The sequence below is a fragment of the Prenolepis imparis genome, unplaced genomic scaffold (assembly GCF_030444845.1).
Source record: "Prenolepis imparis isolate NDT839.2.m4 unplaced genomic scaffold, iyPreImpa1.0 SCAF_1, whole genome shotgun sequence".
Taxonomy (NCBI): Eukaryota; Metazoa; Arthropoda; class Insecta; order Hymenoptera; family Formicidae; genus Prenolepis; species Prenolepis imparis.
Window position 1 is genome coordinate 9,395,651 of NW_028141159.1, and position 26,169 is coordinate 9,421,819.

The window sequence follows — 26,169 nt, forward strand, 5'->3', positions numbered from 1 at the left end:
TAATAAGCTTCGATAAAATCATTAATTCGCTTAGATAAACAGTGGTACACAAAACACTTGAATGACATTTTACAAATACATACATTTTCTTCTCTATTCTCGGAAAATGGTGTAAATGAAGCTGTCAGACATGATAATTGGATTTTATTTCACGAGTCGATAGAGTGAAATAGATATTTCCGTTTTGACAATTATTAATCTCCATTGCCATATGCTTGTGATAATGTGTCGCGGATTTTCACAATTAGAATATTCAGCGCGATGAAATATTTCATCCCTGCTCTGTATTACATCTTTGTTGGCAAATCATGCACTAATACTATTTTCATGATAGATTACTTGGCAAAGCTTATTATTTCCATTCGGTATTGATGAATCAATCGAAATGTCACCGACAGGCTCATCCATTTACATACAGCTTCATCGTGCCAGGTATACGCGTGACCGCCGCGATGCAATTTCATTCCTTCATTTCCACGGAAGGTAATAAAACAGTAATGGAGACTGATAACAGACAGAGTGATGCTGATTCGCAACGCTTTGTAACAAACGGCGGAAATTAATACCTGCCCGATAAGACAAATATCTTGCTCTTTTCTTCGCAAATCTCGACACGCTATTTGAAATTAACACTTCTTTATTAAGAAATTCGAAATTTATTCATTAAATAAATAATAAGTACTCAAAATTACGATATATATTTAATAATATATTAATTTCTTAATTTTCGCGTGCGTTATCGTTTTTCGTATCATTAATAATATTAAAAAATTGTTTTAATTAATAAGCAATTATTTCTTTTTATTAAAAGCCGCGAGAAGTCCGTTAACATGTAATTATTGATTCAACTACAGCGTCTTATCTATGCCGGTGCAGTGGTGTCCGGTACTTTTCAAAGATACAGATAACACAGAGGCGACCGCAGGGTCTCTCCGTGGGTCCACAATTTTGTGAGATAAATTCAGGAAAATCGATTCTATTGATCAGCGCCCGACGTAATTAAGGGGGATAAACAAGGCGCCGTATTCCGATGCAATGGCGTAATAATCGATCGTTGCAGCCGCGTGGAGGAAAGGGGAGAGAGAATAGCGGGTTCGGGATAGATAACCTTGTGGGTGGCACCAACAGCAGCGATGGCGATAGCTACAAAGATTGATTGCCAGTAATTAAATGATCGCGGTCTTCCCGTCTCGTAATATTTCGCTAAGCTCGGGGTCGCGAATGCATTTGCGTAACACGAGTCTACATGACGATTTTATAGGCAAGTGACACGCAGACTACTTCGAAACTGTTACACAAAGCTGAGCAACAATATAAATTGTTCGGTAAATGGAATTAAACATTTTCCAGCAGTAAGTTCATTAATTATCGTAAAGTAAAAAAATAAAATAGGATCTAAGGAAAAACGTTACGTTTCGTGCGATCGCTCTTAACAAGACTTTAAAGACTGCACAGCAAACAAACTTATCTCCTTAACGGAGATTGTAATTCAACTGTTCTTCGACAGTGATTAATAGCGGGGATAAATTGAATAACGTATATATACCGACTAAAATGATATTATCGAATTAACGAGACATCTTGGCATATTCATCAAGATACAACATGGATGATGCATGTATATCTTGACATCCGTGTCAAATCTCGCTGAATCAACACACCTGAATTCAGTTTGATCGAGTCAACTATATCATAAGCCGCGTATATACATATACACAATCGCGATACATCCGCGACTCGTGCCGCGTGTGAATCAATCATATCGAAACGTTATACAAAATGCACGATACATACGAAACTCGTGACACATGCTCGCGCGCTGTCGTAACAAATAACAAGGTAGAGCAAAGCCCTCTCCCCAATAAATGCACGAATTTCGGGTCCCCATGATGAGATTCGAGCCCGAGCCCGAATAATCATTGCGTACAGCAGATTACGCGCGCGCACATCGGACGAAGGATACCTCCAAGGGGAGAAGGCTCTCTCGCGGGGACGGTGGGGTACATTCGGTCGAATCTATTGGATCGATCAACCCCTTATAATTAAGGGGTCTCTCCTAACTAGGCGCCACATTTTGATCGCATAATAATCATCGGGCGTCGGTGTCGGGGACACGCCGGGAGCAGTCGGGCCCGAGTGAGATAATCCTACGGATCAGAGGAGCCAAGGAGCGACGGCGACGACGCGCCTCGTAAATTCCACGCTGGCGCGTGACTCACGGCGGGGGATGAATTAACCACCCTCTGCCCGGGCGCTGCACCCCTCGCAGGCCGCATTGCGGAAGGAACGCCGTCACGACTCCAAGGTTCTAGAGACCAGCTCGGACGCGACTCGAAATGAGACAAGACGATGTTCGAAATCATTATCGCCTTCGCGCGCTCGCGTTGTTAGCTAACGACCAAGCTAGTTTACTTCCTGCGATAATTTGTCGATAGTTTCCGAGATTTTCTATACACGTGAGTATACGCTTTAAACGTCATTCAATCTTAAAGATCATGACAAAATAATACGTGTAAATGTTATAAATATAAAAATCAAGAAATTGATTCATCTCAACCAGATTAATAAAGCGGGCGGTTATATTATGTTTAGTTATAGTTTGTTATACAATTTACACTTCTACATTTTAAGGAATTTCGTAAGCGTAATTTCAAAGACAGGGAAATATGTTATATAGCAGAGAAACACACTAACTGCTCGAGATTTATAAAAGACATGCATTCTCATTTACGTAATTCTAGATTTACTGCTTTATTCTATGTCACTTTAGACAAGAAACATCGTCGCATTCAGCAGCGGAATTTATGTTTTGCGCGATGGGAGGAGCAGTATTTTGCGCCACGATTTATCGAAGTAAAACTCAGGAATTGGTTCCATTTGCCGCGCGTATAGTACATCGACCGACGCGCGAAATATCGCTCGTGAAATCGCGCCGCGCGGAATCCAGATTAATTCTGTGCCGAGGTCAGAAATCGAAGAAAGACGGTTCATACTCGATGTTTACGTTGAGGGCTCTCGGTCCGGCAATTATTTAAGGCGTGTAACGTCGCGATGACAGAAACCGACGATGCAGGGAATATAAACTACGATTTTTCTACCGCGTAACACGCGCAGGCAGGTTTCATCTTCGATGGTATACGGGATGGTGCACTATTATTTCGATCTTTCGATTGTTTCACTCTACAACACACGGAGGAATCCAAAATCGATGAACGTTTCGAGCGTGAGGATGCACGCGAACGTATAACGCCGGGAGAATGGCGTTGCGATGGTTTCAGATTCTAGCGAGCTGTCAAAAGAGGATTCGAAGAGCTGCGATATTTAAAACGCAGTCGGCCATTCGTTGTTTGTTTGGAATCGATTTCTGTTCACCGATAGGTAGACAATTCGCGTTTGGATGGATCGCCGGAATGCATCATGCTGGCGCTGTCAGAGATTTACTTTATCCGACTCTTCAAACGCGTAAACAAATTCACACCTAGTTCGCGTTTGACAATCGTCAAAGATTTAACTTTTGAAGCGGGATGCGCAATCCGATGTTCGCGAGTGAACTCGCAGAGAGAGTCGCCCGTCTCAGAGAAATCATTTAACTGCTGCGAAATGAGATGTGCGTCCTGCGCGCTAAGGCTTGTCGAGGCGTAAACTCGAAATTGCTTCCGTCTGTCTCGCCTACCGACTGAAAAGCAAGTTTCGCTTTCGGAACGGACTGTGGAATGCACCCGGACGAACGTGGAATTCAGTTTAATGCCATCTCGAGGTCAGAAATCGAGAAGGCACCCCTTAACAGCGCGCAATTGAAGATGCCATTGATTCAGTTATTTAACGCGCATCAACTTAGACCTTGCGAAACGCACAATCTGCGCCTTTTATGGGCACGAATAAATATTATTAACGAAAAATATTATTTTGCTATTTTAATTTAAAATTGATTGAAATGTAAAATATAAACTACTTCAACTAACTCGTGAGGTAGTGAGACGCGAAGCTTAAAAAGATATATAATCATAATTATCTGTACGCGCGTGGGAATGATGGATGGCTTGAAAAGAACATATTCTTATCTTAGCGAAAGAGTCGCCTCAATGTAAACATTAGAAATCTTGTCCCCCTCGCAACGCTCTACCTCCTCTAACAAGGTGGGCGAGTATACTTTCGACAAAATATCCTTCACATTGTTTCGCATCCCCCGCTCCCTGCCCTCTTCGTATATACCTTCCTATTCTTTGTCATAGGGGACGAAGAAGAAAGTGTAGGGAGTAAAAGTAAGGAGATAACGTGGCACAATAGCCGACGAGAATGGCTTCTTAGCATCGGCGATTGCATTAGTCAAATTCTTATTCGGCAGCTACCTCTCGCGAAAACTTTCGTGTCGAGTCGCGGGGGGAAAGTAAAAGACAGAAATGCGTATAACGTTAAAAACAGCGCGCGAGACAAAGCGAGCGAAGAATAAGGTTAAAGAAGGAAGAGGGGAACGTGAATTTCTTTCTTCGCGGTGCCCCAGAGCGACGTCCCCGAAGAAAGTGAAAAAGGGGACGTCCACGGAGGAGCGAAGGGTGTCGCCCTGATGGGACGAAAAGTCCGTCTCGCTGCCGTGCCTCGTGTTGTAATGCGAAACTAAAACAGAATTATCTGGTGCCCCTGCCCTCTCTATCTACGGTACACGGTGTGGGGGGGCTGAGTCGCTGAGGAGGTGAGGGTGACGGTCGCCGCCCGGGCGCCGTAGCTTCCTACCAGGGGTGCATTTTAACGCGAATAAAAAACGGCTGCTTAAGGCCATATTCAGCTCCGAGGAGAAACCCGGGAATGGGCGTATGTTTGTGTGCACTCTCTGTGTGCGCAGATATGCGCGAACCTGGAACGGGGGTGTTTTGTTTGTCGACGCTCGGCGGAGGGTCAAGAATTTATTGATTTACGGACTGGACGGATGCATATCGATTTATGTAATTCAGAGATAACTCGCTCCCTCCCGCGAGAGAGAGGAAAAGTTCATTAAGTTAATGTGGTACATTAACTAAATCAGGGTTGTGCGCACGTGCGTACGTCGTTTTACACATCATTGCATATGTGTCGATTTTCAATAAAAGTTTCTTCCGAGTGAAAAACTTTCAAGACGCAATTTAATTACCGAGATTATTTTCACTTGAAAATAAAGGCAATTTCGTAAAATAAAATTTAAAAATTGTAAATAATTGATAAAACTTGGTTTTGCAGATTTTCATGACAATTAGTATATATTAAAGAAAATTCTTTGTCAAAATATTTAATGTCAAGAATCGCGAAAAACGTTTATACCAATGAATAATAATCCAAGTTGCTAATGTACAAGAAACGATTGTTTATTTTTACTAGTTACCGAAGAATGTATCAGAAAAAAAGTTTTGCATACATGCAATGTATCAAGAAATCGTTCGATCAAATATATTTTCTCCTTGTAAATAATAATGTTGGGAAGAAAAATTCATGGACGCACCGGCACATTTACAATTTATGAAATAATGGCAAGATCCAAAGTAGATTTCATAATCTAACAGCGGGCGGTATTATCGAAAAATACGAACGTGAATAAGACGAACCGCATTATTGCTTCATACGCATGTTTCTTGGTCGACTGTGACATTGGATAAGCTTCAAAGTATATTTCAGACTTATACACGTACGTGCGCATTGCCAAACCCGGCTGTAAATTCTCGCCTCACCTTATCCGAAGTCGGCGGGGAATACGACGGGCAGACTTTAAATTTCGAAAGACGGTACAAAGCTCGGACATAAAGCGACGCGATTTAAAAGTTCGCGAAGAAAGTATGGCGATCCGTCAAACTTCTTTAGTGCTAAAGGAAACTCAGCTAATTCCCATGTCCGTTTAAAATTTATGTCTGTTTTGCTGAAACTCACGCTTTAGTTGACGCGGATGATAAATAATTAAAAATCTTGCAAGTATTATTAAAACTTGAGTATTCTAGCTAAATTTGCAATAAATTACAATAAAATGCAGGATAGTTTCGTAACTCTTAATATCATCCATTAAAGTATACTACTGAGATTAAGTAACATATATATACGGTCATTTAAGTTTAAGATATAGAGATAAGAGTTTGATTTTAAATCTCTATAGAAAAGAAATTATCAAAATTTATCAATATTCATGATTCGAAATTTTTGCATGAACGAATAAATTAAAATTGCAATTGAAATTTATATTTTTATTTACTATACGTTACCAATTAGTTTTATATTTTGCATTAAATTTGTAATATTAAAAAAAATTATGGATGCATATAATAATATTCTTTCGAATCACAAATAACTGAATGCGCCATTGTGTCTGAACTATTTTCGATTTTAACGTTCATCGAAGACAGATTTTGCGTATCCATGCATCAGGTTCGTATTACCTGTGGCATATACGCGATACGTTTTCTCGTTATTTTTTTTCCAACCAAACGCTCCTCGTTATTAACGCAAGCGCGATCCAGCTGTAGGGATATCAATGATAGCCGGATTTTTCAGAGATCGTTCTGTTCAACGAACAAGAGTATCCGGTTTCAATAGTATCGGTGATGTTACACTGTCGATACCTCTGCAACCTCGATCGTAGATGTATCGCGATGTCGCACGATATAACATATGAAATGGATCGATCACAAAACACAGAGTCTAAGCTCCATTATTCTTTTTGCGAGATATATTCAAAAAGTTATATATAAAATTTATATATTACTAAAAATTTTACTGAAAATTAAACTTAATGAAGGAGAAAAATTCCTTCCGTTGCCGGCCAATTCTCATCGCCGGTACATGAGCTTAATTTTACGCTCGTATATCGTAAGACCAGGGTTTGAGTCATTATATAAGTTTGCTTTAACTAACATAATTCCAAGTCATCAATTAAAATGTAATAATTGATATTTATAACAATATATATTATTTATAATAAATTTATAATAAAATAAAATTAAAATTAAACATTCACTTATACATTTCTCATTATACTTTCACTTCACAGTATCATTCATTTATACTTAAATAAAATAAATGATTCAATTAATTGATAACTTGGGTTTGCATCAGTCAAAGCGAAGTTTTCTGATATATTACACTACATAGACAAATGGACTATAAAAAATTAGAATAAAATCGGTGTGCGCTATAAAAACAAGTGATTACATGCAATTAATTTATATTATATTAACGCGTTCTTTATAAAAAAAAAAAAAAGTAATATGAAAATTTAAATTAAAATATTTTTCTACATATTTCTTTAATTTATGTTTGACATTTGTAACACTTTTTAATGCATATTGAAAGAATCTGTTAAAAATTTTTTGGTCTAATTTGTTGTAGCCCATTTATTTTAAGGCAACAGATCTATCTACAATCTACAATTCTACGTTCTACATCTATAATAATCTTTACAAATCTGTTGTGTGCCCCCTAATAAAAAAAATTTGTTACTCACCGACCGATGCAAACAGCAAAGTTGATTATTTTGATGGTACGTTAACCTATAACATATAAAAAATTCAAATTGTAATAGAGCGCTTAATTAATATTTTAAAAAATTATTGAATTTGATATTACAATAATAATCAAATATTTAATATTTATTAGATAATTGACTAATTTTGTAAATTCTGAAAAGATTCTACTTCTGATAAAGTGAAAACTTTTACAGGATTATATGTCTTATATAACAGGCATTTTCTTTAATTTTTTCTCTTATTTAAATTATTTAAATAAGCAAGCCAAATTATACGAATAATTCAAGTGTCTCACGCGTACGTGATTAATACACAACGAATAATAAATTACTCACCTCACGGCTGCTCTGTTGGCGCCCGATGCCTTTCCTAGGCCTCCTTCTTTTTTCTGGGGTTGTCAGAAAGTCCTCCCACCAACGTCCAGGTGTATCTGTTGGGAAAATAATATTAAATATAATATAATATAATTTATAATTTATTTTGTAATTGAACGATTATTTCTAACATAAGTAAATAAAAATATACAAGTTAAAATTAAAGATAAATTATTAAGATCAATAAATTATTTCAAAAAATTATTCTATACGTATTGAATTTTATATTCGATTTTTACTTCAAGTGAATAAATCACGTCATAAATGCTTGCATAAATTACTGTCACTTTGATACATTTATTTAATAAGGAGCGAGAGGAGAGAGAGTAATCATGCGAACTAATAAAATTGTTCGTAGGGAATAATCGCGTTTTCTCTTGATATTTGTCACGATCGCATTTCGAAAGATAATAACATGACGATGCACGAAGAAATTCGTACCACCATCTGCCAGCTTGAATCTCGCTGCGAGACACACAATCCCAAATTCGATTTGAATAACATCAAGAACCTTCGTAGGAAGACCGCGACGATTATAATGCAGAATTCCCTACACGCCTCAATACTACCAGGTTGAAAGGGTTAATGGTATCTAACATGTATTTAATCGAGATTCCGCAAATGCAGTTTCCACCCTGGCGGCGCGCCATTCCTATGGAACGGCAGTAATTGCTTATTATTCCGCGGCTTCACGGGATTCTCCCTCACGATGCCTGATCCTTCTTTTGCTCCATCATTCACCCTCTCCGCGCCTCTTCGCGCCAATCTCGACAAATGACGACGACTGTACGCCTCATTAGAATCGCAGAATACGCGCGAGAACAGCGGCGGCGCCTATGGATTTTCCATTCGGTCGTTCATTCGTACGCCCGCGCACGTCTCTCGTAATGCGTGTGCGTGTCGCCGGCATTCGTGGGCCTTCGATAATGCACTTATCCAGACCGTGGGGCGAGCCAAGCGAGGCATCGTAACAAACGCATTCAATGCCACCTTGATTGGACCCCCGAAACGCGACGATACGTCGCCGCCTGACGTTTTCAGCTCCCGCGATTTGATTACGCTGACGTTTTATCGAGCTGACAGCTTCTCGTGATCGCGTACGCAAGGATCTGACCCTATTCATCTACGACGAGGAAAACTCCGATCATGCTCTTGAATTTTTCTCCGAACGAGTCTAATTTTTCAATTTTTCAATATCGTATAATTTGTGATAAACATCTGGCTATATATATTAATGATAGATATAATAATCATTTCAATTTATTAACTTTAATTTACCTTTTATCGAGAGAAAAATGTTTTCAACTTTAAAGTTTATACTGTATTATTATTACAGAAATATAAAACATAGAGAAAGCTTTGAAGATATATTGTACTAATATAGTATTGTAATAATATTATTAAAATGCAGTAAAGTAAAACTGTATTAAAATTGTCTACTATTGATTTATTAAACAATATTTTGATTTCAGAGTGTTTAGTGTATAAATATCAATACATGTGTATTGATTTTTCTTTCTTTTTATCTCGTTTGTAGAATGATTTCTTTTCGGAATTTTATGCCTCATATCATCGACTCATCATATTTGGATATTATATGAATGATATGCATTTTCAAAATATTCGAATATCTGTTAGAATATTCTAACGATATATTCTAATATGCTCAATGAATATTCATAAAATATTCATAGGTCGAGAGCTCTCAACGTAAATTATCATTTTAGTGACACAAAATAAAATTGAATTTGAGAAGAAGCAATCAACACCATTTCTATAATATCATACATATATATATATATATATATATATATATATATATTTATATTTTTACTTTTCTCATGTTTTTTTTTGTAATGTGCAATAATACAACAAAACATTTCTCTAAAAATCGTAAAATTGTTTTAAGTTTAAAACAATTATAAATCGTTTAGTTTCAAATTCAAATTTGTGTATGTATTATGTAAAATTTTTTCTCACAGTGCAGCAAATTCTGCATTAGAGTAAATTACATAAAACATACGTTTATATTACATATTTTTCAAAATTATTAATACATAAGATAATTTTGAAATTTAAAGTGTAAAATAGTATACCGTGCCATATCAAGATTACTTATTTTTATTTATATATATTTATTATTATAGTTTTAATAATTTATCAGACAATGCCTCTCTTCGTCCTATATGTATACGAATTTTACATTATCCTATAAAATATGATGCTTCACTTTAAAATAGAACCTCCGGTCTATCGCTTTATGTTGGTTCTCTTTATAGTAGATGGTTTACCTCGTAGCCGTTTAAGCGGAAATTCCGGTGGTACTTATATCAACGTTTGGATACTGGAATGCCTTTGACGTATGCAATAAAACACAGCTGTAATAAATTCATACGAGATCAGACGCAACGCTAATTATAGTAATTTGCTATCTCAACGAACAAATAGATAGTTACTTCTCCATTAATCAAAATACATGCATATCGTACCTATAATAAATTGCACAATTCAGCTACATAAATCGATCGCGATACAATAGCGACATGTTTTTCTTTATTCGCCATCGAGAAGGAATACGAATAATAATGCGGTACATAAACCTCTATCGCGGGCAAACTTATCTTTTCCCTCGATAGGTTCGCGCGCGCACTCAGATGTTCTTCGCTGAAACGCTTTTTCATCTCCGCGGATAATAAACGTACGGCTATACATACGTGTGTGTGCGGACTACGGAGTTTATGCCGGTCTACAGAAGCCGATCGACCTGTTATTACGTGATCACATTCGTTATTTAAACTCCTGCGTCGGCCGGTTGCGCTTCCCGACGGCGACTGGCTTTAATTCATAACGCCGGACCGATAAGAACACCCCGGAAGATTAACGAGTGCGATTTTCGCGACGTTTGCTGAACATCTTCGCGTTATAACGACCGTGGAAGATCGACGAGCGCTGTCGAGTCTGTCGGACGGATAAACGCCGTATTTGCATAATCTCGCTATTTTTGCGATTCCACCGAAAAATAAACAAGCCAAGTACCGGCGAGTACCGGCGGTCCGTTTTCGCTCGATCCTGTCGATTCGTTTAATAAAGCCGACTCATTTACATAACGTCGTCGTCGTCGTCTGCCTTCGCGTTGTTGCGCCGCGACGGGATTACTTTCGTCAATGGCAGACTCTCATACTTTTTTATACGGATACATAATATAACTTTTCCAAGTATAAACTTGGCGCGAACGTAAGATCGAAGTATATCGACCGTTTTTTCGCAAACTTATATGATGACAGTTGTTTTCGAATAAGTCGAAAAATATCAGAGATAGAGAAGAAAATAAAATTGCATAAATAATTGACAGCATTCGATTTTTTCAAAATAATTATTTATCAAACTGATAAAAAAATTATAATTTACGCCTATCAAAGGCAAGACTAGATTCAAATCCCATCGAATTCCTCATTTTATGGCTAATATCGAAATTCCGTTAACACATTTCTGGGCATCCGATATATGATATAATAATTTAATATAGACCGAAACATTAATCAGCATGGAGTATCTCGTTACTATGCTAAAGAAGATTATGCGACAGAGATTATAAAAGCGATTGTCCTACAAACCGATATATCCGAATATATGCTGTAACGTATTACACTAACCATCGATCTCGTTTAAAACGACACTTCTACAAACCGTTTGTAATTATTTTCACGCACCAATTTACAGCCAACAGCGGATCGGCGAATTAGATGCCGAAAATAATTACAATCCGCTTTGACGAATCAATCGTGACGTATGTCCGAACGAGAGAGACTCGCTCGCCTCTGCTTTGATGTCCACGCTGGGATCGTGGGATTAATTAACTCGACGGCGCAATTATTACGTCGGCGGGACGCGCCGCTTTCTTTCTACTAGATTTCTAATTAAGTCGCCAATTTCATGCGATTACGGTAGAATGCGGACGCGCAACGGGATAATTACGAATGCATAAAGAAAATGTTGATGCATAAAGCGAAGGACGTGCATAAATGTAATTTCACCTATCGTCCGTACATGTGTATAATATGTCTGGCGTGTCATCGTCGAAGTTTAAGACGTAGGAATCGCGAAATATTTCGCAGTTACATCCGTCCGAATTTTTCGGTCGGATTTTGAAAAAGAAGGGCAGATACAAATAAATACCAGTATTTTTCGGTCCGCGCGCGATGCTTCCTATCTGTAGGCGCGATATCGCGTTCGTACGTTTTTGCATACAAATTTCCACGTGACGATGTGATAATGTAATTTTTTATGGCCGTCCATGCCTTTTGAACATGTGTTACCGCGCGAGATAATTTTGCATATAAATTGGCTCACAGTCGACGCATGTCGAGAAACGGAAACCGGTATTCAAAGTACGCCCAGAATACCGTGAATACGATTACACCGGCCTGTGTGTGTCTGAGCAGTGGAAAAACTTTCATATTTCCAGGCACGCGAATGTCATCGTCGTGTTGCCGCGCGTACGTACGTATACGTACAAATTTCAGACCCGACAATGCCATTCGTACGAAGGCGAGCACTTCGAGCGAGATAATCGCGGTTTGTGCACGAATGCTTTTTTATATGAGAGAGAGAGAGCTCTCACGTGCCGCATAAAGACGCGGATGTATCGCTAATATCGTATGGAAAACAAAGAGATCTCGATGCGCACCACCTGTCATTACCGACGATACTTTATAGATGCATAAGCGGACGCTAAATCGGCACGACATCTCGTACGATCTCTCTCGGATTCAATTATTTTCTGTCTGCTAAAATATATGCGGTCTAAAGAAGCGTTTTATCAAATTTTATACAGACAATATGGGATGATACTCTCCCTTAAACTAAATCGGCGATTTAGAACCCTCCTGGAACATACAACGCGCGCTGTTTCACTTTAATTACAGTTTACTCGGGATCTCGACTTTTTTGAGATTAAATCTCGAAAGTGAAAACGATTGTAAGCGAAAAGCTCGCTGCTCAATCGAGCACGAATCCATGAATGGGGCAATGATCCAGAAAGCCAGTTGCTACCGTCTCTCCTACGCTTAACGATAACGTTTTCCCTCGTGTTCTGCACAATTACTCCGGCACCCAAAGTGTCTAGGAAAGCGCCTTCGATCGCCCACGCCGATCCTTTACCGATATATAGTGTGTACGGGAATTTATCATAGGTAAAGGCTCACAAATCATTTTCACAGCGGGCGAGAATCTTGCTCGCACGCGACGCCTGGCCTCTAACAATGCTGGATACGCGCCGGAATAATTGCATTTTAACAAGGAACGCTCTTAAGCCTTATTGCACGTTGCAGGCGATACACAATCGCTTTCGCGACTGCGAATGAATGACTAGTATGAAAGTCAAATTATGGCTTTCAATTTCATCGCGTATAATGCAGATTGTATCATCAAAATTAATTCAATTTCTCGTACGTTTCTACGAATCCATGAATTTCGCACGGAATCGCATAATAATCTATATTATTCGCGGAGAACGCGTTTAATTCCTTTAATCTTTGAAATGGAAAAAAAAAAAGATTTGATGTTGCTCATTATTCAAATTTACCGCTTGCTAAACGTAATGAATACTTGATGTTCTCAGATTTACATATTTCATGGAGCCTCAACGGAGCCGAGATCCTACGGCGAGATTCGCCCTCCTCTAGTTAGCGACTAATCGTTCAATAATTAATCGCGGAATGCGGATTCGAGAGGAATCGTCATTAGCGCTCTGCAATGGCTTTTCGGCGATTCCTTACGCGACCGAGCGCGACGACAAGTTCTCCCCCCTGGGGTGAAACCCGTGTAATTATCCCGTCACCCTTGGAAGGCGTCCCGCGTCGCGATATAGTGGCACGAGAAAGCAAAACGTGATCGTAAGCGCAGCCGGGCTTAGATCGAGGGGACTCCGCTTCGAAGGAGACGAGTCGCGAGATAAGATCTGAGACCACTTGCCCATAAGCATGGACCGGCATGGCGCATAAAGGCCGAGATTTCCCTGACTATATGGTACGGTGATGTCGACGCGAGAGAGGGACTCGTCAGGCGTAAGCGAGGTCGCGGCAGAGCCGAGCCATACTACTGAAAAAGAGGAAGAAATTCGCGCGCGTTCTGGCCCTCCGCAAACGTATAGTTTCGCGATTGTATATGTATATATATACATAGATGTGCAGTCTTCTTCTCTTCGCTGCACCAGGCGGAATTGGGTAGAGCGCCTATATCTACGCGCAGGCCGCCTGCAGGTCTCGCATGTATATGCATAAAAGATGTTAATCTGAAACGGTAGCTCGCATCGCCGCGAGTGGAGCAGGCTCTCCGACGTCGGCCAACTGTTCACTTCACCGGTCCGGCCGCACCGGGAGATCCACAAGCGAGATTGCGAGCTCCATTCATGGGAGAACGAGCTATACGAGTGTAGATGGTTTGCACGGTGGCGGCCCTGCACTCGTTAGCGGCGCTAAATAGTCGCACCGATATATCAAGGCGAGAACCGTGCTCTCCCTTTCTCTCTCTTTCGAAATGGTTTGGTAATCGCCCGCACGGAACTTTGCCAAACAATCGCAGGAAAGTATCTCTACCAGTCTGATCTCGCGTGGTCTCTGGCTCTCGGCCGAGCGATGATGTATCACTCATGAATGGAATTTAGTCGATGCTCAGACAATCTTCATAAGCGGCATAATCTAAATGGAGCTATATAAACCGCGTATTTAGTTCTACGAGAGCACAGCGCATCGTCGCGATATTTATGATGGTACATGCTCGTTTCAGAACACGAGCGAGTATGTTTTAGATCCGTGTATATATATATATACGCTATATGCAAATATAAATTACATTAATCTCGCTGACACGACTTAATCCTCCGCTATATCGAACAAGTATAGTAATGTCGGAATTTTCTCGGAGAGTTACACATGTACGTTGAAACAGATTAATTTTTCAGCTTACTTACGCGATTAAATATACGTAGAGACTTTTCGTAACGAGGCTAAGGGACATTTTCTCGTTCAATACAATTTTCTCTTTGCGCAGATTTATATCTCGTTTAACGTGAATTGTGAAGTAGTTTAGGTTGCGCTTGTCAGAACGTAACGCTTTAATTTCATACTGGTCATGAAAGTTTTGCAAATTGCGTCGAGACACTGTCCGGATTTTACAGATCTGGGGCGAAGATTATTTTTTCATAAAATCTGTTATTCTTATCGCTCTTGTAAAAGCTCGTAAAAGCGTAATTGCATATTATAAAATAATCTCATCATCGCGCGAAAAATCGCCTCTCTCTCTCTTTCTTTCTCTCTCTCAGCGCAACTGATAATATCAAAGATATTCAGTTTCTCATTAATGAAGTAGATAAAAAAAAAACGCGAGCGCTGTAAAACGTGCTCATAATCGCCAAATAAATACATGAGAAAATAAATGAAAATAAATTTTCAAATATATTAATTTTCGCTCTTACGATAATCATTGTCAATAATTAACAAAATCAAGATATCAAATCTAAAGATAATTTGTGTCGCCACTCGGATATCGAGCTAGACGATTTTGTACTTTTTCACCCTACTGGAGGACTGGACGCCTCGTGTTCATGAAATGCAAATGTCTCTCGCACTTGCAGCGAGTGGCCGGACCAAGCCCTCGGAACGATAAGTTTCCTTCGCGTAGGCCTTGAAAAGTGCTGTATGCCCGACTGTTCGGCCGCTGCCCGCTTCGAGATCCGGGGATGAGATTGGTGCCTCATTCACCGGATAATGCGTTCACGGCGCAGCGCACGGGCCGAGCTATACTCGTTAACCGCTCGGTAAACAGGCTGATATATCGCGATAGGCACATGTGCATCGTTTCTCTGTGCCAGCACCAATCAGATCGGAGACAACGTCTCATTGTCAGGCGTTCCACGCTGTCGGTAGCCGATAACGATTATTTCAGCGCTGTCGACGTCTTCCGAGCGGCTCTCTGTATGATTTATGCGGTATTTATTCATCATTCGTCATGTGCGACGATATCTTTCACATTCCAACGGTCGTCTTCAAATATTGTTCCACTAAGCAAGTTTCGGAATAATTCGGGGCAATTCAAATAGCAAGCTTGAAGGGAAAAGTAAACAGAATCTGTTCATTGATTCAAGCTTATTCTTTTAGAAAATAAAATTTTCGATTATCTTAAAATATATGCGAAAAATTATTAAGTTATTCCATCCATTAATACACAATATAATATGATAAAAACTCTATGCAAACAGTAATTTAATCAATCAATGTAAGAAAACAATATTTAATTCAAAATGTTTGATTTAAATTTTGTTATAGAGACTACAACAAATATTTTTGATGTTATTAATACAACTACATTAAAAACATTTTATCATTTCATTCTTTTCTACATTTATATCAATGAATGGAATAATGGTCTATTATAGTCGATTGTATAATTATTTTTAAAAATATCAAGATAAAAAGTAAAATGTAAAATAAAAATATATTTTTGAATATTTTTTAAATAAATACTAAAATAAATGGTGCAATTAGTTTGTTTACTGACATAACTTGTTATGAATACGAGTCCAAAAAATTTGATGCGTTTTTATTTCGAATAAAATTTGATCATATTACTCCTAAACTAAATATTTCACAATCCTGCGAATTTTTCAAAGTTATAATGAGACAGTTCAATAATTAACGAATGATGGAATGCGAAAAATAACGTCGATGTAAGTAACGCAAATTGAAATACCGTTACACACAAAGTATAGGAGCACAATGAATATTCAAATATTCCCTCGTTAGTTCTGTTTTAATAAAGCCAACATCGAGACGCAACATTCACATTGATATCAACAGTTCGCGAAACATGAACAAACTAACGTTTACACGCGATACACGAAAACCTGTTGAATACTATTTGGCGTCGAATAAGTTTGCAGGAAACTCATACACGTAGACTGGTTGGGCAATCAATATGTAACATGCAAGTTAGTTCGACGCGTTCCACCGCATTCAGACTCCACAGCTAACCAACAAAGTTATTTTCGAGTTCACAAATATAATTAGTCCGATCAAATATACTATGAATAGCCAACGTTTGTATAATTCCATTGTGAACAAGCTTGACTTGTAATAATAAACGATAAATCTAAATTATTTTTGTTAATTATGACTTTCCCATGTAATGGCCATAATTTTCTGTAATATATTTGATTTTTTGTATTCTTTATTATTCTGTATTTTTTTATTTTCTGTAATATATTTAAAATAATTCTCGTTTTGCATCGAAAAATTGATAAATTAATCCTTTAACCGCGAAAGTCGTATATACCGAAAATCAATCGTCGATTGTGCGAAAGCTATAGGTATATGCAACTATCATTTTGCACACAATCAGCGGATGGTTTGCAATCAAAGTGTGCCGTAATTAATAATAAATATATAAAATACATATATACATATATCTTAAACAATGACTTTATAATATAAAGTAACATTTCGTATAATTAATTTTCTAATATGAATCTTGTTTTATTTTTGTTTCAGGTAAGTGTGTGCTAAAACAATAGCACTGCGAGCGAGAGAAGAGAATGGAAAAATGGGCTTTTGGCTTACCAGCGCGAATGTTATTTTTCTCGGGTGATATAAAAGTGGAATTGCAATTTTACTACGATAACGATAAAGCGACAAGATCACTCGGATAAAATAGTTCCAATTAGCAAAATATTCTTACAGCGATAAAACGGCAGAAGGGCACGCGTAAATAAAACTTTTACTGACGCACTAAAACTTTACTGCGGTCATAACCACACTGCGGTTGGCTTACTCCAATTGCTGTCAATTTCATTTCACCCGTCTTCGCTATTAATTTTCAACGGCAACCGACATCAATAATATCTTTTTATTCCGCCTTTCTTTCATCGATACAGTATTATCTTTCGTATTATATCTCTTTTACAAAAAAGATATTATATAAAATGAAAAGGAAAAAAGTATAAACCCTTTGAGATAAAAGGTGCTCGAGTATTGATTAAAACCGAATAATTTTCACAGAGGATAGATTTTAATAATATCTTTATATAATGTTGGATAAAAATGTAGTTTCTAACAAAAAGTAACTCTATATCTTATATTGAATATCATTTGTAATTAATACAACGGCGGATATCGTTAAAGTCGTGCGCAGGTGGCCATTATCGTAAGATATCGTTCAACTTATTGCCTAACACACGGTCTACCATTTCGACATATAACTTGCCAAAGTTGAATCAAAATCCGGAATAACAATTGTTGCCGTGCAACAGTATTTCGAACACTTCGAAATTGGAGTATTCGAATCTTTCTCTTTCCCTCTCACTCTCTCTCTCTCTGTCTGTCTCTTTCTCTCAATCATCGAGCTGCCCGAAGGGAAACGACCGAGCAAGGATTCGGCTAATGGATTCGCAAAGAGTCGTGTTCACCCACACGCGCGTATGCAGCGAGTGCGACCTTCGGGCGCGAACCGACCGCGTAAACGTACACGCGAGAGAAAGGGATGAGGGGTGTTTTGTCGCACTGGTGCGTGTACGCGCTAATCGCGAAAACGCACTAAAGCGCGCGTCGATCCCGACCTGGCCCGAAGGGTGCGCCCTGAAAATTCGTAGGAATTAACACACAACTGAATTTCAAGTTCCCCCGTCCGCGGCTACACGGCGCGCAAAGTTCTCCAACAATTTCCATCACGGTATATATGTATATAGCACGGGATCTCTCTCGAATATAACGAGAGTAATTCCATGCTGGAGAGGAGAGTCGAGGAGGATATATCCGCGAGTCCTCTCTCTCGCGGCGCCAGACGTCGTCGTCGTCGTCTCGTGAACGAGATCGACTCGGCCTGTCGTCAACGACTCGATCGTTCCGTGACAAAGCGGCATTAATTTCTGCATCTATATGTTGTTCTCCAAGCGCGCTACTGGAAGGAGCACATATATACGTATACATTGTGTATTTCCCATTGCGGAGCATATCGCAGCAAATCGACATTAATTTTCTACAATTGCGTGTACGCCGATTAAGTTTCGAGATAAACTATGTACACCATAAGTGTATTATTTATGGAGAAAAGAGATTTGAATGCAAAATATATTCCTGATTTACGTGTTTCTGTTTTTTTTTCTTTTACGCGGAATTATTCATAATAATTTATTTTTATACATTTTTTATAAGAGATATCATCATATAGCAAATAATGACGATATATAATTAGGTATCTTTGTACTATATAGGAATGTTATATTATATTGAAAGTAATCAGACAGGAAAAAAAGAGCAAACTTAGATATTTAGATATCATTGATCCGCTTATCGTCCTATATGCCTAAATATTTCATCGACATAAGAATTTTAAACGTCATTTATCTATAACCGCGGTATCACATTAGATGATTAGACGCTCATAAGAGAATGAAGCGTATTCGGCTTCTCTTATTATTTGTGTCAATCAGTATAATATGAACAGTAAATCAAGCAGATTAGAAATAAGAGTTATGCTAATGGGAATTAGGTAATGCCTCGCTCGATAAATACCGCGCGAAAGTATGTATAACGTAAGTTACGCAATCCCCTTGTGATGTCGGCGTCCTGTTTTAGTGTTACGTAAACTATATTGAGCGTCTCGTTCAACCATTCGCCTGCTCATTCAATCCCGTGCTTACGTTAGATCCCTCGACGGTCGTTATCACGTGTATATCGCACTTAGGAATGCGGTCGCGTATATATATTGCATTACATTTGTTTATGTACGCTTCGTTGCTGGTCGATTATGTAAGCCATTGTAATACCGCGGACGTACTCGACGAACGTAATACGTTACATTCTTATTGTTAAGCAAGTACTCGCAATCTCAGAGTTCCCGGAAGCTACTGAAGGACTGCCCGTTTGTAACGTGAAATCAGCTGTTGATATAGCTGAATTCAGAGGTACAGCGTGAAATTAAATTTCCTCTTAACGCGTCAAGATGCGGACGTTAAACGTAATCAGAGGGATTATTCAAGTGTGTTGCTAATACACAAAAGTCGGTGGTAACAAATTCCATGCGCTAGTGTGGAAGTCGAGATGTCTTAATAGATCTGACACGGAAGTCATAATTTACATTAAGATATGAGAGATATACTGATACGTGCGCATGAATAGCTCGAGCTAATGCAATTTGCAGCGCTACTATACGATTCCAGTGTAATATGTGTGATTTACAGACGCGTTTTCTAGATGATGATAAGAGCTGAAAATTATATTTTACAAAAATGCATTACTAAATTCCGATTTTACACACATCCGTGGATAACACAACAATTTTGATCAATATTGTTTCCAAATAATAATAGCGATTCTAAATTAAACAAACAAGATTTAATTAACCATGATTTGTTGACATTCAGTTCAGTTGACAATTAATTGACAGTGATATTATATTTAATTGCCAATTAATATTTGAGTTTGCTAGCGTAATAATTGAAGTGGCATGTGTGCACAATGCATAGCGAATTATGTTTTGAAGATGAAACCATAAATATTCAGTAATTAATTTCGGCAGATTTATGCTTTGTGGAATTATAATTTGTCTGCGTACACACATTGTATAAAATTGATCTTTGCCATGATAATTGCTCTGATGCACGAGATCCAGTTACATCGCAGATAGGAGAGACATGCTAAATACTTTAACGTTTGACCTAGTTAAGTCGTCACTACTGACGACGTTACTGCCGAGTGTCGCTACTTCGGATGTCCTATCATTGAAAATTCCAGTTAGAAGTTGAGCAACGTCACGTTTCTCATCAGTTTATATGAGATCCTCTTAAATCAGGTCAAGTAATCTGGTACCTTCTCTCTAGACACGTCCAAATTTTATTAAACATTGAGGGCTTCACAGAAAACTTTATTGCGTTATTTTAAATATGTTTTCTATTTTTTCTATATTGTGAATTCTTAAGAGATTTTTATTAATTAGATAGTTAAAATGAGAGAGAGAGAGAGAGAGAGAGAGAGAGAGAGAGAGAGAGAGAAAAGTTAAAAGTAAAATTTCTCAAAAATAAGTAATTGCATATTTCTCGTAAGTGTAATTACGGTTATTATAAGGAGAGCGTGGGAAACTAAGTCGGATTTAAAGAAGATATTGCATAGAAAAATAATGAATGTCTCGCTACGAAGCTATGATTGTCATAATATATGTCAACTTAAATTATATGTATATAATTTTTCTCATATAAACTGATTTATGACCATATTTTCGTGGACCATATTCACCAATACTTATGCAAGGCTGTCAACGCCACATAGAAAATGTAAAATAAGCAATCAGAATTTACGAGATGTGAAAAATGTCAACTCTTTGGAAATGCTTTTACCGCGACTTTTTATTACGCCGTCATTCAACTATTTTGAAGAACGTCATGACAGAATACAAAATAATCATGCGTCGTTCGTGATTTTGCAGATCGTTTCTGTATAACTAAATATTAATGTCTTACAGGTAATATATTTTTATGAAATCATGGTCCATTGTCGTAAATTGAAAAGAAATTCACATGAAAGGAGAAAGAAGCGACGGTTGCCGTACGATTTATTCACGTCGTTAACGAATCACAAAGCGCGCTGTCGCTCTTTCAGAACTATAATCATAACGCGGAATAAGCTGAAGTAGTATGAGTCATAAGCAGCCTACGCGGATGACAACAATCACGAGCATCCTGCAGTAGGAAATAATCATGTCATACGACCAACGTCGACGACAACCATCAGCCATGATTTTATAAAGACGGTGGTGCGCCGTAAATATATATATATTTCTAACGCGAATCAACTTCGGACTTTGAAAAAAAATCTCGCGCTTGATTTTCTCGTAAATTTGCATGCGGCTTGATCGCAACGCTCGTTGAATTTCATGAGATTCTCATCGGAAGAAAATACGGTAGCGCAAACTCAAGTTTTTCAAAGATATCGCGGGTCACGACAGAAACGATTCGTTGTTTCATTTCGAAAGTGCAACATTCTTTCTTTCATTCGTTAAAATTCTGCCAATTACATTTTAGCGGCATTCTCTCTCGATGAAATCTCGAGTAAATATTCAGCTCGGCGATATACGTAGGGACGATTTTATCTCTGGCAGCCAAGCCAATTCAGCAACAAGTTGCGAACCGAGTAGACTTCAGTAGACGATCGCGCAAACACGAAGCGCGCTTTGACTTTCATAAGGTTCCTGTTGCTGAGGCGACTGTGAGTTACACCTCAGGAGGAAATGTCATAGATTTTCGCGGGAGGCTCGCGCGCGAAGAGGATCCATCGTTCCCTTGTAGGAAACACGATGTAAGTGCCTTTCCACTTTCCCATGCATGAAGCCCACCCTAAAACTCGGTCCATCCGGCCTACGAGAGTGCTCGGATATAGGATATACACAACATCGTCGCGTCGTAACGCACCAAGTCTTTCGAGTCGGCCGAATCCCAGCGGACAGCCCTTCCCACCCCCTTCTACCCCCGAGTCCCGTTACAGAGAAATTTGATCGAAACGATTGATAATCTATGCCCTTTTCGAGATCGCGATACCCGCTGACAGCCGGATACGCTTCGACGCCGGTAACGGTGATCGAACTGCTGCTTTATAATCTATGCTCTTTTTGATCGTGAACTTCGGCCCGGACAGTGGCGGAGATGTAGATCGGGTGCTCGTGGAACGATGAATGGATCGTCTCGTAAAAAGTATCGAACAAGCGGAAAGATGTATCGCCGACATTATACGGGAAAGAGAGGAAGGCATAAAGGCAGATATCAGTACGGTCGGGCATACATCAACGGTGAGTTTTAAGAGGCAATGTTCCTTTTTTCCTACCCCGTCGGATGCACATATACTTGCGAAAGACGATACTCGCTCTTTTGTACTTTGATATTAACGTTGAAATGAGGAGATAACAAAATGGTCTAAAATGATATGAAGATTATAACGCGAAATATATATAAGGAATTATTACGCACTCTTATTATTACAATACACGATCTTTATGACGTGCTTTACGATATAATGAGACACGTGAATGTCAAACGTGGATGTATAGTCGGTCAAAATCGCCTGGTTGATGTGCCATTACTTAGTTAAAGCGCATAACGTTGCATCGCCAACACCGTGAAACTATGACGCAACGTTATTATAACGAATAAAGCGCGAAGATACGCGCGGGGTCATAATTATTTACCGTCAGCAAAACACGCGATAAAAGACATATCTGGCAAGGATCGGAGGGTGATTGCTATGCCGAGTTAACCCGACGACAAAGTCGCGCGTCATAGTTCGCCAAGCGACGTTGGCATCCGTAGCGATCGTTATTCTTTAGCCGGAAGCCATGAACAGGCAACCTTACGCGCGTTTACCCTAAGCACGTATACGCACGTGCGTGTGTCGTTCCGTCGTGACGCGAGAGATCCAATAACGCTCGACGAAACACTCGTCTATATGATAATGAAGCGCCGTCGCCAAAATTAATGCCGATGCGTTGCGAGGCCTCTCGTCAAATCGATCGAGATACATTCTACCCGGCATACGCGTGCACACTGCATACAATCTAACTTCCGCTTCATGCTGTTGTCGCAAAATCAAAAGTCAAATTAAGAATTCCGTAATTCATACGCGTGGGCATTTTGATTATTATCTCATCCGATCGTTTATACGATGAAAAGAAGGTCCTGACATTGATTATCACACTCATCCTATACTTAATAACGGAGATTGTAGTTTTAAATTAAATTAAATTTACGCGCGCACACAAACATCGAGGGATAGTGCTGCATCGTTGATAAATATATCAGAAATATCATACAGATATATATTATCTATACAAAAATTGATCAAATAGAATTTTATACTCTTATTAGAAAAAGTTTCATTATAATAGAATATTATTGTCAATAAATATATTTAATCAATTTGCTTCAATTAATTTATAATTCAGTGTTCCACGCGCTACGTCTTGTTGCTCTCGCTCTCGTTAAAGGATGTTTCATGAATTAAACATTCTCACGTTCTTCATTATAAACAAGTTATACGACGCTGAAAGTCGGGCCAGTAAAAATTAATCGCACTTCAACGCGCGCACGAATATATATCGTCGTGAAACGCGTGTTTCACCGGTAACAGGTGCTAGTTTGATTTTCACGCCCTGAAGGGCCCTTCTCCGGTAGGTGTCCGTCGACCCGTGAAAGTCGTTCTTCTCACGAAGTAACCCTACCTTATAGCCGCGTGTCTGATCGCCGAGGCGTGCCGTCCTACGGGAACGACACGTAGGGACCCTCTTCTGCGGCGAGACGATACGCATATCCCGCAATTATTCAATGAATATATGAATACCGGTTGTCTATCGGGTCCACAACACCACTAGTCTACAGCAAAAACAAGATAATGTGCGCACTTTAAATAACCTACGCTTGGAGTGACTAAAAATTTGCAATAACATTGACAAAACTCGCTGAAATATACCTATGATTGACTATAAACATATATAGGTAATAACTATAGAATTTTCTCTTAACTCTGAGTATACAATATCAAAAAATAATATCGAATGTAGATAAATTAATAAACTTATATTATTATTGTAGCTGGTATATATATATCTAGATTTACGTATTTTATAAACTGTAAATTTGTTTTTATAATTGCACATTTTATTATATAATATATTTTATTATATAATATAATATATTATAAAAGTCCCTTACAATTGTCACTGGATTAATCCCGATATTTACGTTATTGCCTGACAGCTTTTACATCCAATTTTATTATTTTAATTCAATATTGACTGAATATGTATATTACTCTTATTTTTCGTGTCAACGTAGAGTTGAGCGTTATAGCATTGTGCTTTCAAGACACTTCACCAACGCCGTAATTGCCTACCGAAGATGTTAGAGTGCGATCGAAGCGAATGATTAATCACGCATAACCGATAATCGACGGACGAGAGTTACGAGCCGACATTAAGAGCCCGAGAGCACCATAGCTTCCCCGAGCCCGGTGCGGTGGTGCATCGACATCAAGAACACGCATCTCCGTTGAATTGCGAGTATTATGCAATAGCATAGGCACGCGGTAGTTACGGGACAATGGGACTCGTCCGGTATCTTTGCCGGGCTACAATTTTCTCGATAAACGAGGTGGATAATTCACGAGCGTTGCTGATTCACGCCTCGGCACGATACCGCGCCCTAGGGCTGCCGATATCCCACGGGATTGAATTAGGAGAGGACCGATCGGGCGCACCACACTTTACCTCCTCCTTCCATCGCGTCCTTCAACATCGGGAAGATGCGCCCGGTACGTCGTGGGAAGGGGCAGGTGCCGCTTTTGTCTTTCTCTCTGGAAAACGATATTTAAGCGCCGTTCGATGTTATCGCCCCGGGGGCTCTCGCCTCGGCGAATCCTGAAATTCTGGATGCCCTATTTGTTAGAAAATTCCATCTCAGGCCCGCCGATTACCGCTGATCTTCGCGCTGTGCAGTATACCGTCAATAGCTCATCGCGTTTAATGGCCACGGAACGTGAACTTTGTACTTTGCGCTTTATCGCTCTCGGATTCTCTGTGCAGTGTAGTTGTTGAAGGAAGCAACAAAAAGATCGCTTAAATTCGCAAATCTTGCTTCTTTTACACAAATTACTGAAGTAATTTGCGAAAGCGAATGAGAGGATTATATCTACATTGTTCTGAAGATATAATTATGATAATATGTAAAAGCAACGTAATTTACGCAAGTCTTAAAAATTATAAATAGATTTTGAAGCTCGATAATAAAAAGAAATAAAAGATATTAAGTAACAGATAAAAGAAAAATTATACCAAAAAAGTTTAGCAAATTAAACGAGAATTAAATCGATTTTTATATCAATATCTTCTATATCTTAAATGAAAAATTTCCATTGAGATACAAGCTAAAAGAGGATTAAACGACCGTTGGTTTAAGACTAAGAATCCAGTATAAATTTAAATACATTTGTTTCGCTAATTTTAAACACCTGTTGAAAGTCGTTTTTCTTATCACATTGTAGGTAACGACCTAGTATTGTAATTAACAAGAGAAACTAAATGCAGATTATAAAATTAAAAATTTGCAAACATCAAGTCTCGTGCAAATTATCACATGTTTCAGGAGAAATTACTGATTCTTATGTAGCCTCTCGTTTCTTTCTTTATTTCGCCTTCTTTATTAGGTTCAAACAACTGAGATGTTTCCCATATTGTCTATCCGCAGACCGCATTGCAACAAAGGAAAGTATAGCATTTCGCCCGCACAA

The 26,169-nt window shown here is 38.7% G+C and overlaps 1 protein-coding gene and 1 long non-coding RNA gene across 4 annotated transcripts in view; one reads left to right on the forward strand and one right to left on the reverse strand.

Moving 5' to 3' along the window:
• The window catches only part of LOC145944816 (uncharacterized), a 394,708-nt gene that overhangs the window by 274,317 nt on the left and 94,222 nt on the right, over positions 1–26,169 (reverse strand). For both annotated transcript variants that reach the window (XR_014426733.1, XR_014426734.1), the window contains exons 6-7: positions 7,814–7,908; positions 7,457–7,502 (exon numbers count right to left, since the gene is read on the reverse strand). This is a non-coding gene — a long non-coding RNA (uncharacterized LOC145944816). The remainder of the gene's footprint in view (positions 1–7,456; positions 7,503–7,813; positions 7,909–26,169) is intronic.
• Positions 1–26,169, forward strand: part of Sli (slit guidance ligand) — a 329,787-nt gene that overhangs the window by 214,865 nt on the left and 88,753 nt on the right. The window lies entirely within an intron of this gene.